The sequence below is a fragment of the Natator depressus genome, chromosome 13 (assembly GCF_965152275.1).
Source record: "Natator depressus isolate rNatDep1 chromosome 13, rNatDep2.hap1, whole genome shotgun sequence".
Classification (NCBI taxonomy): Eukaryota; Metazoa; Chordata; order Testudines; family Cheloniidae; genus Natator; species Natator depressus.
Window position 1 is genome coordinate 25,034,369 of NC_134246.1, and position 17,265 is coordinate 25,051,633.

The following is a 17,265-nucleotide window of genomic DNA, read 5'->3' on the forward strand; positions in this document are numbered from 1 at the left end:
TTGAGCAGGGGGTTGGGCTAGATGATCTCCTGAGGTCTCTTCCAACCCTAATCTTCTGATGATTCTACCAGCATCTGTTGTTCTGGTCCCATCTGTGGGAGTGAAGCATTCCCAGGCACTTGGGAACACACTATGACGAGCACTTAGGCTGAGCTATAGTACAGCTGGGACAGGAGCCAAGGCACACTTGCCTTTAGCAGACAGGGAATGTGGGCCAGTGGGTTGAACACAGCCCTGAGAGCCAGTAACTCTTGAGCTCTCATCCTAGCTCTGAAGCTGACTTGTTGTAAACGCCTCAGTTTCCCCTCAATATAAAATGGGGATAATACATGCTAGTGAGGATTAACTACAGCATGGCAAACGTTATAGGGATGCTCTGGTTTAGGGCCAGAGAGGATGGGGTATGGTGGGCAGAGCCTTGTAGCCAGGGCAAGTCATGTGTGACCGTGAGCTCTGGAGAGCTAACTTCTAGCTTTGCTGTTTCATGCTGTTATTTCACTTGCCTCATTTGAGCCCCACCAATGCAGCCCTTCCCTTTGAGGCCACCAGCCTTCTGACCATGAAGGACAAGACTGGATTCTGTCTGGGGCTTATCCACGCCTGGGGCTGCATCTGCAGCTCTCCTTGTCCCTAGACCTGCTTCGGGAGTGAGAGACCAGGATTGGAAATGGCCCCCAGGTCCCCTGCGTGGCAATCCAGAGCCCTAGATAAAGGGCACCACGGCGGCCCCATTGTGTTAAAACACAAGACAAATGAATGTAAAGTGTCAGCTCCACAAATCTCATTAGGTCAGCAGCTTTACTAGGACTCTTGGCCTTTCCGCTAAGATGAGATGTGATGGCAGTTTAATAGAATATCTGATCCATCCTCTTTCGGGGCAAGTGCCCTGCCCTTGGATGTCAGTAGACTCTACCATGATCCAACAGGTCTCTGCCTTTTCTTGCTGCTCTGCTCCTGTCTCACGGTCTGTTCTCCAAAATTTGTAGAACAGACTAACATGCCTGTGTATGGTATGGGAGACCTTCTAAAACCTTGGACCACACAGCATGTAGGGAGGTCTTGCACAAAATGAATCCCAGATCTGAACCGATTGTGACCTTAATCTTTGCAAAAGTAAACCAACACCCTCTTTTAGCTCACTTCTCTCCCTATTGCCTCCCCCTCCCCTGTATGCTGTCTAGCAGGGGGATCTAGGATGCATGTGCTGGTATCTCAGTGAGCATCAGACAGGAAGGAAAATGCACAGGGTGGAGTCGTCTGTCTCTGCTGCACAAAGGGAATGTTTGTTTGGTTTTTTTTCTCCTTTTGAAATTTTAGGTAAACAAGGAATGATCAAACAGCATTTTGAAGCTTCAGTAGGGGTTTGAAACACATTCATAACCCCCCACTTCTCCCCTCCCCCCCCATTTCACTGTGTGCCAGGTGCCATGGTAGCGACAACCAGAGGGTATTTTTAGCTTTGATTCTTTTTGTGTCCAGGGTCTAGAAAGGAGCTGCATCTTGACAGGGAGAGAGGGAGCCACTTCATTACATGCCCATAGGCGGGAAGCTGAGGGTGCATTTTTAATGACACATCCCTTTGTAATTGACTAATCTTGTTTGTTGCAGTTAGTGCTAGTGGAAAGCATTTCTGGCTTTGACAGAGGCAGTCAGGTGTGCGCCCACGGAAAAGTGTCTAAAGCAAGGAGTGTATGTCAAGACCAGGAGGGAGGCTGGAGCTGGGAAGGGGGAACACAGACTGTTTACTAATCATTCATATCTTGGCGGGGTCTTGGAGCCACTATCCCGGTGGAGTATGAAGCGGCTGGAATACTGAGGGGGGCGCTGCTGGTTTTTCTAGTGATCTGGTTGGGGAAGCAATGAACGAATGAACAATGGAAGTAATTAAATGTTCTAATTAGATGCACTATTGATCTGGCACTGTTTCTGCTGGCAGGAGCTTTTGTCGATATTGGATAGCATGGGAAGTAGCTGGGCAGTTGTGGGGTTTTTTTTATGTATGTTTGTGGTGTTTTGTTTTGCTTTTTCCTTTTCCCAGCCAACCGAGCGGGTGCTGGTTAGCAGCTGGGTCTCAAAGTTAAAGGGTTGGAGTTTGATTATAATAAACAGTAGCATTACTAGGTACGTTGTTGGCAGTGAGGGATGGAATTGAGATGGGCAATATTTAGGCTGAATGTTGGGACGGGGGAAATTTCCAGCCTTTCAGATGGATCCAGCTGTGGAATCATCTTTCAAGGGATGATGTAGCAGCCTCGTTTCTTGGGACTCTTAAATTTAGACTGGACAGAACAAAAGAAAACTTGCTATCAGGTGCAATCCTGCCCTGAATGAGAGTGGGTGTTACCTGGATGAGACAGGACTTGCTACATCTTTCCATGTCTAAAGTCTGTGTTGTATAGTGTCTTTCATCCCAAGGCTGAAAAGCACTGTCAAATACCATGGCCCCAGTTCATCCCTGGTGTAGCGTCGCAGAGGTCAGGAATTAATTTGGCACAGCATATAATATGTCTGTATAACTTCTTTGTCTAGGCATATTTTCAGTAATATCTGTCACTTGCTGGTGAAATGCAGCTGACTCTGGGGTGGAACTCATCATCAAGGCAGCAATGGTAAACAGCAGGTTTATGTAGGAGGAGCAGTGCGGAATATGTCCAGTTGAAACTGCCAAGTGAGTTGTGGGTAGGCCACCTGTAATTGCCCAAGTTACAGTTTGGCCAGGACACCACAATTAGCACCCTTACTTTTGTGAAAGCTGCATCCTTAATGCCCAAGTGGTGGTCTGGACCTCCGTTTTGCTTTTATCTGCGAGATGCTCTCTCTTACAGTACCAGCTCTGCCTCAGCACTGACTCTGCCCATCTGAGCACTGTCTGGGGTCGTTCCCTCTGGGCGGGTGAGAGCTGATGTGGTCACAGCCTGATGTGGGGTGGCTGCAATGGTGACCCTCTCCCAGACCCAGTTGAACTGTTAATGCTTGGGCAAGCTGCCCTCGGGGCTGAGGTGCTGCTCTCTATCGTTTGCGTTGTCCACTCCCATGGCTGATAGAAGGGGAGGTGGCGTAAATCCCTGTCCTCCTGCCTGTCCTTTGCTAAGCTGATAAACATCTACTCTACAGTGCACTGGCCAAGATCTCAGTGAGTGCCTGGGTCTGCTTATGTCTGTTGTATGGCGCCTAGCATTTGCCATGCCACGCAGAGCCCTGCTTCAATTGTTCTCCATCCAGCAGTGACCGTTGGCCAGGATTTAAGTGGCTGGTCCACCAATCCGCTTGTATGCCTCCTCCAGCTATAGGTGCTGGAACTAGGGGAGCTGCCCCGCCCCCCCGGGCTTGAAGTGGTTTCCATTATATACAGAGTTTCCAGTTTGGTTCATTGGATCTCAGGACCCCCACTATACAAATTGTTCCAGCCCCCTTGTCTGCAGCTGAGGCAGGCTGGTTATTTGCTAAGGTGGCATGGCAGTATGTGACACACGAGGACGTTCTCGGCAGGCCTGCGAACGCTCGCCTCTGGCTGAGACCGCACGATGGAGGGAAAGAGCTGAATGGCAGCAGTTTGCGGCTGCCGGCATGGGTCTCTCTAGCATCGCTAGCAGCAGTGGTCCAGGGAGCTGCTTGGCAGTAAAGATAGTGAGCACCTGGCAGGGGGTCTTGCTTCCTAGGTGGCTAAAGTCCTAGGGCAGGTAATTATATTGCCTTAACTGATACAGTGACGCTCACCCTTAAGCATCCCAAAGCACTTCCCAAGCTGTCATGCACAGGGATCTCTTAGCTCAGCCAGCCTCCAGGATAACAACTTGACACAGCTGCATAAGGCAGGAAGGGAGGGAAATGTGTGTGTCTAATTGAAAGCACAAGGGAGCTTTGGTTAGCAGAATACTGTTTGGGGGGTGGGGGGTCTGTGTGCAATGAGTTGGTTTGTCTCTGTCCCGTTGTTAGGCAGCATTTCAAAGGCTTAGTGTTTGATGGAGCGGGGCACAAGCACAGGGAGATGATGAAGAATTGTTTCTGCCTGGGGCTCCTTGAGTGCTGTGTGCACACTTGTTAATTCACCCTCGACTCCCCTGTGATGCAGATAGAATATTCTCCTCTCCATTTTACAGATGAAGAAACTGAGGCATGGCGGGTTCCCCTCCTCCACTTTGAAATTTCCAAGTATTCACCAGTTCTGTCTGTGTCCATTCTTGGGGGCCCATTTTTAGACACCTAGAACCTGGTTTTTTTGAGATGCTGAGCACCCACTTGGCCGCGCTGGTGGCATCTGTGGGCACGTGGCACATCAGAAACAGGCTGCTTCAGCCCCAGCTCTTTGGCTGCCTCACTTATTGAAGGCTCTTGCCAGTATAGGCCTTGATTACTCCCCAAAGCCACGCAGCAGGTCAGTGGTGAAGCTGGAAACAATCTAGGTGTCCCTAAATTTCAGTGTCTAACCACTAATCCCAGGAGGCTGGGGGTAGCCCTGAATGGCTGGTTCTTAGCAGTCTGATTGGCGATGAATTTGGGTCTCCGCATCTTAATTCTCCTGACCTCTCAAGCAAGAAACCAAGGGTTGGGCCCTCTCAAGATATTTGGGGTGTGGGGTGGCAGGCCCTCTGGGGTAGGGGGGGAGGAGGGACAGGATGGTACAAAACTGCCCAGCAGGGAGGTAGGATCCAGGGTCCAGTTTTGAAGAGAGCTCAGCTCTGCCTTAGAAATCCAGTGTTGTCCTGCGTTTCCAATAGCGTGCACCTCCTCCAAGCACAGACAGGAGCCAGAGGTCCCATTAGAAGTGCTCCACCCAGACGCTTTCTCATATAAACATAGTGAGGCTGTTGTTGCACGTTATCCCTTTTGATGCTGGATGCAAACGCTATCTGTCCGGCCCTTTTTAAGAGGTTTCCCATTTAAATCAGTGAGGATCATCTGCATCCAGCAGCAGAGAAGCAGTCGGGGAAATATTTAAAAAATAAAAAAAGGGGGGTTGGGGGATGGTGCTTGCTGTCCAGGGAGTAGCGCATTGATCTTTTTACTGGAACCAGGAGTTCAAATCCCTGTTCAGGTCACCACTGATAATGAGGTTGATAAGCTCTAAGCCTCGTCCCTGTTGGTCACTTCACTAACACCCAAGCAGCTGAGTGCAGAGGGCAGTGTGTGCTTGCAGAGGCCTAATAACAGGAGTAGCTGGGCTGGCTGTGGGTCAGGCTGTCACCATGTCGGCAGAGCCCCACTAGGGAGCATTGCGCTCTGGCTGGATGAAGTCAGTGGTGTTCGCTCCACAGACTGGCTCCTGAAGGTAGCTGGTGTAACTGCCCGGGCATCCTGAGCCAGTGGTTATCCAAGGTACCGAACTGCCTCTCGCAATCATTCATGCCCTCAGGAGGCTGAAGGGACTGGATGGCTAGTACAGTGGGTGCGCTGGCCGAGCTAGCATCAGGCTTCTTCAGACCACTCGTTCCCCAAAACTGCAGATGTACTGGTGATAATGTAGCATATGCCTCGGGGGGTGGGGTGGGGGGGTTCTCTGTTACCACCGTATGGCCCAGCTCTGCTCAGAGCACAGCTAGACGACAGAGCAGCGTAAACGCCTGAGCCTTCTCCGCTCTATGGCTACCGGTCATGGGAATTATGGGTTTGAAAAAATCCTAGCATATAAAACCGTCCTGATCCCCCCCCTCTGGCCCAAGCCCCTGCCTTACTCTAGATGGACGCTGGTGTCATTCTGCTGGGCTCCTGATTGCACGGGAGTTGCACTGACACAGAAGTGGAGAAAGGCCTGGGTCACTATTGTCTGAGTTCTGTAGTTCAGGTGGAGTTCTCACTCCCGGTCCAGCCCCTTCTCTTTCCGTTGCTCAGACGTTGCTGGGGGACTGAGACTTTCCAGGCTTTTCCTTAGCCCATCTGTGAATTTCTCTCCTTGGAAGCTTGAGTAAAACTCTCTCAGCTTTTTTGCGTTATTTTTTGTTCTGCATGGAGCCCCATATCCACAGTCAGCTGTGTCCCAACACATGTTAAGCCCTGCCTCTGCTGGCGGTGCTGTCTTCTGATGGGTCATTGACGTGGGGGGAGGAAGGATTCATCCTCTCTTACTGAATCTGCCACGTGTGGTTTTTGGAGGGTAGGCACCAGACAATCCATGCCCGAATGGGACTGAAACGTGGCCGTGGGGTGGCAGCCAGAATGTTGCCGATGACATTTCCACGGGGCTGTATTTGGTGGGACCCTGCCTGCATTGCATCAGAAGGCAGACAGCAGGCCAAATTCTGCTCTGTTGCGTCCAGTATACATCCACTGATTTCAGTGAAGTAACTGTGGATTTATACTGGTGATACCGGGCTAAAGTCTGCTCTCAGTCAGTCTGCGAGGTGGTTGTTAAAGTGCATGGCATACACTGGATGCAGTTAAATGGTCTCATTAAATCAAAATGAAACTTGGAGCTGGTGCAGCTTAGGTCCTGGGGGTCAGATTTTTCAAAGGGGCTCCCATTAGTACACATGCTTCTGTTTGTGGGCTCTGTGCATATGAATGGCACTTTGCGTGGCCGGAGCAATGCATTATGTGCCATCCTACCTGATCTGCATTAGTGCCTTGCATGTGAGTCTACTCACAAATTTTACCCATGCATGTGTTGGAGGCCCATTGGAAAAATTAACCCTTTATTGTAAAAGACCTTTCTTGTGCAAAAGTAGGAGCTATCCCAGCTCTTCTGTAGCATTCCCAAGACGGGCCTCATAAGCTTCTCTCTGGTCTTACTCAGAGCCTGTAATGTGGACATCCCGATTTTGTTCTGGTGTGTCATACAGTTACATGGATGCAAGTGCTCCTCAGACCTTGCAGATCTTTGTCTTCCATAAAACGTAGTCATTTTTTGGAGAACACCACTTTAAAAACCACTCATGCTGTTATGGAACTTGTTTGTTTTGTGAGTGCATTTCATATCATACATGCTCAGTTCTCCAGTAAACTACCAGTCCTGCAAACCTCCCTTTGACATCTGCGAGTCCAGCTGGGTTCTTTGTTGCTCATGCATTATCATTTAGAATAAAAACTGCAGACCAAATGTTGTCCTCAGCAACACCTGGGCAACTCTGTTGTCTTCAGTGGGGTTGTACAGGTGAAACTGAGGGTTATAAGACAATGGCACTGCACAGGTGGCCATGAAATTAGAACTTGGTTAATGATTCACTGTGCAAGCCAGGAAAGTATCCAGTTCACTTTCTCCCAGCAGTGTTGGTTCTGCAGGGCTGCCTGCAGTAAAGGCGGGCTTTTATCACTCAGATTAGCAGTTCTGTTTCTGAATACACAGGGAGCAGACCTGCTCAGTTAGAAGGTGCTGTTTCATCTAGACCTGTTTCAGAGTAGAGTGCGCATAAATGAACGAATTCTTATAGAATTGAATACAGTGCTCAAATCACTAAGACACCAGTGAGCTCATGACGAAATGAGCGATGCTCATTTCATGTCACTTCACAGCATACATGATTTTGATAATTTCTGAGAAAACCCTTCGGATGATTTTTTTTACTCTCTCTCTCTCCCAGGTTCTGAACGGTGCCTGAACAGAAGTTAAAGAGCCAGGAGCTGCCATTGGAGACAGGGTGAGTCTGTCTTTGTTGTTCGTGACCGTTGAGTCTCTTTCTCTAGCCAGAGGCAACATGTACATTCACGCTTTTAGGAGCAAGCAGGTTTTCAGTGGTGCGAAGGGATCCCAATCCTGATTAGGGCCTTATGGGTGCTACTGCAGTGTGAATAATAATGGGTCCTGATGATAAATGACTAGATCTCCAAAACCCACAGGAAGGGAGTACTGGAAATAGAGGTGCAGAATGCTATGAGTCAAATGCAAAGCTCAGAAATAGTGCTTTTTAAGGTTCTGTGTGTGCTTTTATTCACGTTTAGCTATCAACTTGAAAATGGGCTGATTCTTGTGGATGAGGCTATTTTGAAGCTCTGCATTTAAAAACACACAGAAATTCAAACTATTTTTCTGTGTTTTGAGTGCAAAATTTTGCACAAAGTGAAATTTAGGAAAGCAAAATCGGTGCAGATCAGCAAGAATGTGGCATTAAATTCTGTGAAATGAAACCTTGTCTTTGATTGTTGAGCTGCTTGGAATGTGGATTCCCTGATTTCGGGTCAGGCTGTGTAAGCATGGTTTAGCTCGACCTCTAGTTTTATGTTTGTTCTAGGAATGCTGACTGTGCTCTGGGATTGGGAACGGAGCGAGGGAACGAATGTAGAAACCCTCTCTGTTAAATCACAGGGGTGCCTGAAATGTTTAACCCACGGGTGATGAGGTGCTTGCGGCTGGTTGTTGGGTTATTGCGCCTCTTTGTGGATAGCTGCGCAGTTCCCCTTTCCGTTCGAGTGCAATGAATGTATTGTTCTGAGCAGGAACCCTAGCATCACCCAGGGACTCAGAGAGTGAATTCACTCTCTATGTGGCCAGTTTGGGAGGGTTCTCTATGCTGGTGGAACATGGTGAGGATGTTATTGCAACCCCGTGTGACAAGATACAGGTGAGGTGAGGTAGAGATGGGGAGGGGATGGTATGTTCCCAGTCATGTGCCATTCTCAGCCTGTGATTAAATTAGGGGCTTTGAATGCCTCTCCTCCACCCTCTAGAGAAAACAACTCTTCAGAATACTCATCCCTTCAAGTCTTTGGACAACATGCAGCCTTTGGTGGGTCCCCCACCAATCCAGTGCACCAATCCAATGCCATCTTACAGCTTTCCCTGCCAATCCAGCCCGGCCTATATTGAGCTGAGGCAGTGTGACTCTGTGGGGTGCAGCTGTGCCCCGTGGGCAGCTCCCTCTTTCTGGAGCCTGCAGGCAGGGTTTGAACTGCGTGCTCCCGAGGTGCAGGACTTGTTCGCTGCACATGGGGCCGTAGACGCAGCGTTGTCAGAGCAAATTCCTACTGGGCACGTGACCCAGGCGGGAGAATCCATGTCTTTGAGGAGAACTGTAAGTGGGTCACTGTCATTGATTAAAGTGTAAAGCAAGCATGCCCCTCAGGGCTGTGGATTTTTCTCTCTCTCTCTCTGAGCCAAGGCCGCCTGTAAAGTTTTATGAGAAATTTCTGCTCAGTAATTCCAAGCAGCTCATCCTTCAGGAGGTCTGCGTGTGCATCTGTAATAGTTCAGTACTGGTTGGCAGCTCTTTCTGCCACATGGGGTGCAGTATGTCTGTCTGGCCTGTGCAGCAGGCGCCGGTGACCGGGGCACGAGGGGGATATACAGAAGAGGTGGAGAATGGGAGAGACTAGAAAGAGATGTGCTGAGTCTCATTCAGTCCTTCTCTGTGTTAGGAAGGTGGCATGGCTCAGTGGCGGGATCAGGCTGGGAATCAGAGGCTCTAGGTTCTATTCCCAGCTCTGACATGGATTTGCTATGTGGCCTGTATGTGCCTCAGTTTCCCTTTTCATTGATGTGGATCATGCTTGCTGACCTCTGCTCTGAGGTCTCCAGGTGAAAAGGCCTATGCTGAAAGGCCATGCTTTGAACTTGCACATGTTACAGCTGACAAGGGAGAAGTGGTTTTTGATACAGGAGGTCAGACCAGATGATCACAATGGTCCCTTCTGGCTTTGGAATCTGTGAATGGGGAGCGCTGTGTGGTTGCTAGCAATAGGTGATGTGCCTCATCTCCCGTAAGTGAATGTTCTGGAAAGGTATTCGGAAGGTGGAGCTGGGTATAGAAAGAGAGACCCAGATGGACGGACGTGGTGGGGAAAGAAAACAGATGTACACTGGGACCGGTACCCCCAAATCGTGCTCTCACTCACTGATTTGCCTCCACAGGGGTTGGCAGCATGGGGGTGGATCCCATGTGTAGATGGGTTTTCTACTGCCACCATCGTGTGGGTCAGGCCTGCTCTGAGTGGGATTGGGCCAATGGCTCTGGAAGCCCCACATGGCCTATCTGCACCAGGCTCTTGAAGGTGCTAACACTGGGGGAGCTGAGCCATTGTGGGCAAGAGAGGGACATTTCCCTAGTGTAGCTGTCTCCCTAGTGCTCTCTCTGGCTTTCTTTGGTCCACTTTTCTCTCATACGCCAGGTATAACAAGCCCATGAGACTTGCTTATAACACACAGGAATTGTAAGCCCCCTCCCCTGTGTCTGTGTGTGTGACTTTTCCCCCCTGCCCCTGTGTGTATGTGTGTCTTTCTTCCTCCCTCCTGCATATGTCTCCCTCTCTGCTCCCGTGTTGTCTCCTACTTGTTCTGCATGGTGTAATTTCTTTTGGTGCATATTCATATATCCCCGTGACAAGTCCCAGAATGCACTGCGCTTTCTCTTTCCTCCTCCCCCCACCACACACTGCATAGCTGAGCATGTCTGAGCTTTGGGAAGGTTACAGGGAAGTTGTCCCAGTAGAAGACTAGTAAAAATCAGCTGGAATGAAGAGAGACTTTGATCAGCTTTCTGGCTGACAAATGAGAGCTGTGAGACTCTGATTCTTAACCCTGTCTTTCCCAGCAGACTTAGGAAACTGTCCACGGCTGTATACAGCCTGCTTAATTTCCCCAGGGACTGTTGTCAATGGAAATGTGATACATATTCCACACCTCTTTTGCTTCAGTCTTCACTAAAATAGTAAATTGTGATAAGATATTTAACACAATAAATATTAACAACAAGGGGGAAAGAACACAAGCCAAAATAGGGGAGGAACAGATTAAAGAATATTGAGATAAGTTAGATGTGTTCAAGTTGGCAGGACTTGATGAAAGTCATCCTAGGGTACTTAAGAAACTAGCTGAAGAAACCTTGGAACTGTTAACGATTATCTCTGAGAACTTCTGGTGAATGGGTGAGGTCCCAGAGGACTGGAGAAAGGTACTATGTTTGCCTATCTTTCAAAAGGGGAACAAAGAGGACCTGGGGATTTATAGACTGGTCAGCCTCACTTCAATACCTGGAAAGACACTGGGACAAATGATTAAGCAATCAGTTTGTAAGCACCTAGAGGATAAGGAATAGCCAGCATGGATTTGTCAAGAACAAATCATATCAAACAAACCCAATTTCCTTCTTTGACAGGGTTAATGGTCTAGTGGATAGGGAGGAAGCAGTAGACATGTTATAGCTTGATTTTTACTAAGGGTTTTGACACAGTCCCACATGATATTTTCATAAGCAAATTAGGGAGGTGTGGTCTAAATTAAATTACTATAAGGTGGGTGCACAACTGGGAGGGTGTAGCTAACGGGGTCCTACAGGGGTCTGTCCCGGCTCTGGTTCTAGTCAATAATTTCATTAACAACTTGGATAATGGGTTGGAGAGTATGTTTATATAATTTGTGGATGACACCAAGGTGGGGAGGGGTTGCAAGCACTTGGGAGGACAGGATTAGAATTCAAAATGACCTTGGCAAATTGGAGAATTGGTCTGAATTCAACAAGATTAAATTCAGTAAAGACAAGGGCAAAGTACTTCACTTAAGAAGGAAAAATCAAACGCACATGTAAAAAATGGGGAATAACTGGCTGGGCAGTAGTGCTGCTGAAAAGGATCTGGGGTGGGGTGATAGTGGATCACGCATTGGATACGAGTCAACAGTGTGAAGCAGTTGTCAAAAAAGTTAATACCATTCTGGGGTGTATTAACAGGAATGTTATATGTAAGATACAAGAGGCAGTTGTCCCATTGCAATCAATGTTGGTGACTCCTCAGCTGGAGTACTGTATCCAGTTCTGGGTGTTACACTTCAGGAAAGATATGGACAAACTCGAGAGAGTCCAGAGGAGAGCAACCAAAACGATAAAAGGGTTAGAAAACATGACCTGTGAGGAAAGGTTTTAAAAAAATTGGGCATGTTTAGTGTTGAGAGAAGACCACTGAGGCGGGACCTGATAACAGTCTTCAAATACATTAAGGGCTGTTATAAACAGGATGGGGATCAGTTGTTCTCCATGTCCACTGAAGGTAGGACAAGAAGCAATGGGCTTAATCTGGAGTGGGGGAGATGTAGGTTAGATATTTGGAAAAGCTGTCTGACTGTAAGGGTAGTTAAGCTCTGGAATAGGCTTTCACAGGAGGTTGTGGAATCCCCATCATTGGAGGGTTTTAAGAGCAGGTTGGACAAACACCTCTCAGGGATGGTCTAGGTTTACATGGTCCTGCCTCAGCACAGGGAGCTGGACTAGATGATCTTTGGAGCTCCCTTCCAGTCCTACAATTCTGTGATTGTGTGTAGGGGTCCCCATGTGGTCCAAATCCTGCTCAGGGTGGCTTTCTCACCTGTTTACAAAACCATGTGCTAACCACAAGCACCTCCCCAAATGAATCTCTCTATGGAGACAGTGGAGAAACAGCCCCCTCCCTGCATGGAGTGTGGAGGACCCTGAGGTGTAGTGACCCCCGTGACAGGGTGTTCTAGAAGAGAGATGGGGCAGAACGAGGCCTAGGGTGTAGGAGCTAGTGGGGTGGCTCTTGGGTGGTCATGTTTGGCCCTGTCTTGGCCATGTTTGTTCCATGTACTGCCCTTACTCGTGAGTTATAAAACCATGCTGAAGCATGATATTCTCATCACTTGTGGCTTATTTGATTTATTACTGTAACATGACAGGGTCTCGGGTGCTAGGCACTGTACAAACACCAGACAAAAAGATGGTCCCTGTCAAGGAACTTATAATCTAAGTATAAGACTTTCGAAACATCCAATCATAGATTCCAAAGCTGGAAGGGACCACTATGATCATCTTGTCTGGCCTCCTGTATAACACGGGCCAGAGACCTGCCCCTAAATAATTCCCAGAGCAGAGCTTTTAGGAAAACAGCCCCTCTTGACGACAAGCAACTACAGATGGGTACAGACTGACTGACAGGGAGCACAAGGAAACGGTGAAATAGTGTTGATCACCGTGATGGGTGGTGGTCACAGTCCAGCAGCAGCCTCACTGTGGTCAAGGTTTTTATAGGCATCATGGTGCAGGGGAGTTCAGAGGAGGGGTTTGAAGCAGGATAAGGAGCTAGTTTTGCAGATGTTTACCTGGAGTTCCTCTCAGGTGTGAGGGGCAGCATGGGAGAAAGCAGGAATTTGCTTGTTTGAAAATTTAATAAGTGGGTGATGGAGGCATCATGGACCAGTCCATTGGCCTAAAGCTCCACCTGCTATTTCAGCTGTATGGAGCATTCCTCTTCGCTTCCTGTCCCAAACTCCTCTCTCCCATTGCTGGAAGAGGCTAAAGGGCGACTATGTTCCTCAGGGGAGGGGGAATCAATTCCCTGGACAGAGCCTTCTGAGATCCTGGGGGATGGAACACACAGTGCACATGTGAGATCACGGCTGGATTCAGCCCTGCTGTTATACCATGGGCTGCAGTTGTACCGTTACCCTGCCGCATGGGAGATCCCGGCCCAGTGTTCTTGTTGTTTGGCTTATTCTCGGGGTCTTGCCTCACATCATCATCATGACACTCAAAGGATTTTTGGTGGGTGTATAGCGTCTGTGCCAAGGCGTCTCTTTCAGTACGTGGCATTTCTCTCCACTGCTGCCTTTCAGCTGTAAAGCTAAAGTACAGTCATACACGCAAATAAATACCCGGCTAAAACTCCTGCTGGCTTCTATCTACTCCACCAGCATTGTGCTACCAGTGGGAATACTCTGAGGGCCACATCTAGGCTCTTCCCTCACTGTGCGCAAGTGCATGAGTGCTGAAGGGCAGCAAAGCCACTGCAGTTCCTCTGTGCGACTCAAACCCTCTCTCTCTCACGTGCACAGTGTGCTTGCATGTTGGTGGACAGACAGCGGCTGTATTTTCAACAGTTTTGATCTGTTGATGCTTAAACTGTGGAAGTGGGAACGCTGCAGCATCTTTAGCTGGACACAGAAACTTTTAACATTAGATATCTCAGTGTATTGTGAGAATAATGCAAATCTTTAGACTCATGTAAAAAAACCAAAACCTGGCAGATTAAATTATTTTTCATGCAACTGGCAAATTCATAAAAAAAACCCAGCCAGGCTGGTCAAATACCATCCAGGTGGTAACCCTGCTGCAAATACCTGAGCAGTTTTACTTACGTGAATCATAACACAGAGTTCAACAGGATGACTCCCATGAGTAAAGTTAAGATTACGTGGTCTGCAGGATCAGACCCTGGCGTAGACCCTGGTTGCTCTCCCATCCCTGCTCCAGCTGATGTTCTTGGTGAATGCTACCGCAGTGCGAGCAGGGTGGCACTTGGGTGCTGTCCATTTTGTTCTCCAATTAGTAAGATGCTCTCATCGGCACCTCGAGACACAAATGCGGTGATGGTTTCAAGAGAACACACACGTTAAAACAGACCTAATTTGACGCCCATCAACTCAAGGGAGCTCTGAGAAAACCGCCACAACACGCACTGCACCATAGTGTTCTGGGATCACAGCTGTGGGAGAAGCACAGAGCCCTGAGGGCCTGCGCTCAGGTCTGGGCAGGTCGAGTGCCTTTTCATTCACCTTTCACTGGATGGGGTTTCTGTCCAGGTGAGGTGTGTGTGTGTTTGTGGGTGGGTGGGTGTCTGGCGTAGTTGTAATCCTGTTTAAGAAAGATCTCCGTGCCTTTGTATAAGGAGCAGAGCAATGTTCCTATCTTGGCAGGTTTATTAGCATACGGATGAGCTGGTTATCTGTCTCTGAGTTCGTTCTACAGCTGCTGCCCGGCCAATATAATATCCTATCATCACATCAATATCATGTAGGGCTTGCTATTGCATCCGTATATCACAAGGCCCAGAGATAAAGGGAAGGACTGGGTTCTCCTTGGCAGAGTTTCTCTAAGGTGATGGTTATGTTCCATTGAGGATGCTGCCTGTGAGGTTACACGGGACGTTATTTTAGCCTGCAAGGCACCTGTGTGCGTGGCACGGCAGATTTCGTAACACAGCTGTTCCCAGGCTGTGGCCCGAAGACGCCATTGGCCCGTGGACGCTTGCTGGCTGTAACATGGGACTGTCCACATCCCAGAGCATAAACTCGGGGATGCAAAGCAGAATCCTTTATGATAGTGGAAAAAAATAATCACGACAACAAAATAAAAACCAATAAAAGACAGGGGAAAACCAGGCACACCCCATTCTTCTAAACTGGGTTCCCACGCACCCTTTACTGCAGTTCCTGTAGGTGTTTCCCCCACTACTGCCTGTCCCACTGGCATTCCTCTAACACTCTGATGTTTATATCATGGAGATGGCTCCCAGCCTGTTTTGCTTTTAAAGGGATATCACCTTTTCACACTGGTGGCTCATAGCAGCTGGAGAGGAGGAGGAAAGCTAGTATGTCCCATTGCAAGACAGCTACAACCACATTACATACTTTCCTAATCTTTTCCATGTGAGAGACTGTTGGGGTTGTCACAGTGGTGTCACATGACCTGGACCAGGGAGAGGAGCTGGCCAGGGCAGTTGCCAAGGGGAGGAGAGAACTCAGTAATGTTTTGTGATCCAGATTGTCTGAAGCACCCGTTTCCCATGCTTTCCTCCCACTTCCCCTCAATCCCAGCCATCCTGCTTGTCAGACATTCCCTGGGTCCTTAGAGAGGCCTAATCATACTGAGCAACTGTATTCCGTGCCGTCTGGCTCAGCCTGCTCCTGAGAGGCTGTGTCCTCGGCCTTCTAAGGCTGTTGCTCTGCTGGTCCAAGCTCCCCAGAAGCAACTCCGTGACTAAAGTAGACAGTACTTGATAGTGCCATAGGCGGCGGGGGGGGGGGGGGTGAGAATGGTCCAGGGGCAAGGGTGCTTATCTGGAACTTGGGAGACCTGGGTTCAATTTCCTGTTCTGCCACAAACTTCCTGTGTGGCCTTGGGCAACTCACTTAGTTGCTCTGTGCCTCAATTTCCCTATTTCACAGAGGTGTTAAAGATTGAGATACTTACATGCTATGGGAATGAGGGCCAGATAAGTATACCTAAGAGAAATGATTATTTCCTGCTATATTTTATTCATGCACAGGAAATCAGTCTTTCAAATGTTTGCCCACTGGTCTTCAGAGATATCATAGGAGTGGAGTAGGATTGGGTCATCCTGATGTCCTGGCCAAATTACAGCACATATTATATTCTGCGTCCCTAAAATTCCCCTCTAATTCCCATTGGATCCAATATTCTTCACTCTAAACGATTACATGGTATCGCTGTGTCCTGTCAAACAGCTGTTGAGCCCCACCCCAGAGGTGACTGCATTCTGCTGGGGATTAGAATGGTTTCTAGGTGTGATTCAGAAAGGGCTTTGGGATGAGGGGGGCTGTCTACGACATTTTTTTCATAAGCTCTTCTCTCTGAGGCCTTGCTCTAATGCTGGGCTGCGTGTGACCAATAGCTAATAAACATCAGCCCTTCTCTGCCCCTGGAAATGTTAGTCCCAGGTTTGCCAAGGGGCCAGTTGCTCTGCGATTTCCTTGACCCCACTCTAGAGTGCGTCTGCCTCCAACTGTGGTTATTAAAGTTTAGCTCTTGCCCAAACACAGACTGACTAGATTTGAGATAGGGTTGTCATCTTTCTACTCGTACAAAACCGAACACCCTTGCCCCGCTCCTGCCCCTTCTCTGAGGGCCCCCCCGCTCACTCTATCTCCCCCCTCCCTCTGTCGCTTGCTCTCCCCACCCTCAGTCATTTGTTCATTTGCACCGGACTGAGGCAGGGGGTTGGGGTGCGGTAGGGGGTGAGGGCTCCAGCTGGGGGTACAGGCTCTGGGATGGGGCCAGAAATGAGGAATTCAGGGTATAGGAGGGGGCTCTGGACTGAGGCAGGGGGTTGGGGTGTGGGAGGGGGCATGGGCTCTGGGCTGGGGGTGCAGGATCTGGTGTGGGGCCGGGGATGAGGGATTTGGAGTACAGGAAGGGGCTCTGGGCTTGGGCTGAGGGGTTTGGAGTGTAGGAGGGGGCTCCGGGCTGGGGCAGGGGGTTAGTGTTTGGGGGTGCATGAGGGGCTCTGGCTGGGGAGCGGGCTCTGGGGTGGGGCTGGGGATGAGGGGTTGGGGATATAGGAAGGTGCTCCAGGCTGGGACTGAGGGGTTTGGAGGGTGGAAGGGGGATCAGGGCTGGGGCAGGAGGTTGGGGCATGGGAGAGGATTTGGGGTGCAGGCTCCAGGCAGTGCTTACCTCAAGCAGCTCCTGGAAGCAGCAGCATGTCCCCCCTCCAGCTTCTACATGGAGGTGCAGCCAGGTGGCTCTGCGTGCTGTCCCCTCTGCAGGAACTGCCCCTGCAGCTTCTTGCTAATGGGTTCCTGGCTAATGGGAGCTGCGGGGATTCCTACACTTAAGAGCCGGAGGAGGGACATGGTGCTGTTTTTGGAGCCAC

At 49.2% G+C, this 17,265-nt stretch overlaps 1 protein-coding gene across 6 annotated transcripts in view; it reads left to right on the forward strand.

Annotated features, from left to right (window-relative positions):
• EPB41L1 (erythrocyte membrane protein band 4.1 like 1) overlaps positions 1 to 17,265 on the forward strand; it is a 151,120-nt gene that overhangs the window by 6,348 nt on the left and 127,507 nt on the right. For all 6 annotated transcript variants that reach the window (XM_074970257.1, XM_074970255.1, XM_074970256.1 and 3 more), the window contains exon 2: positions 7,515 to 7,571. The gene's annotated coding sequence lies outside the window, so the exon portion shown is untranslated. The remainder of the gene's footprint in view (positions 1 to 7,514; positions 7,572 to 17,265) is intronic.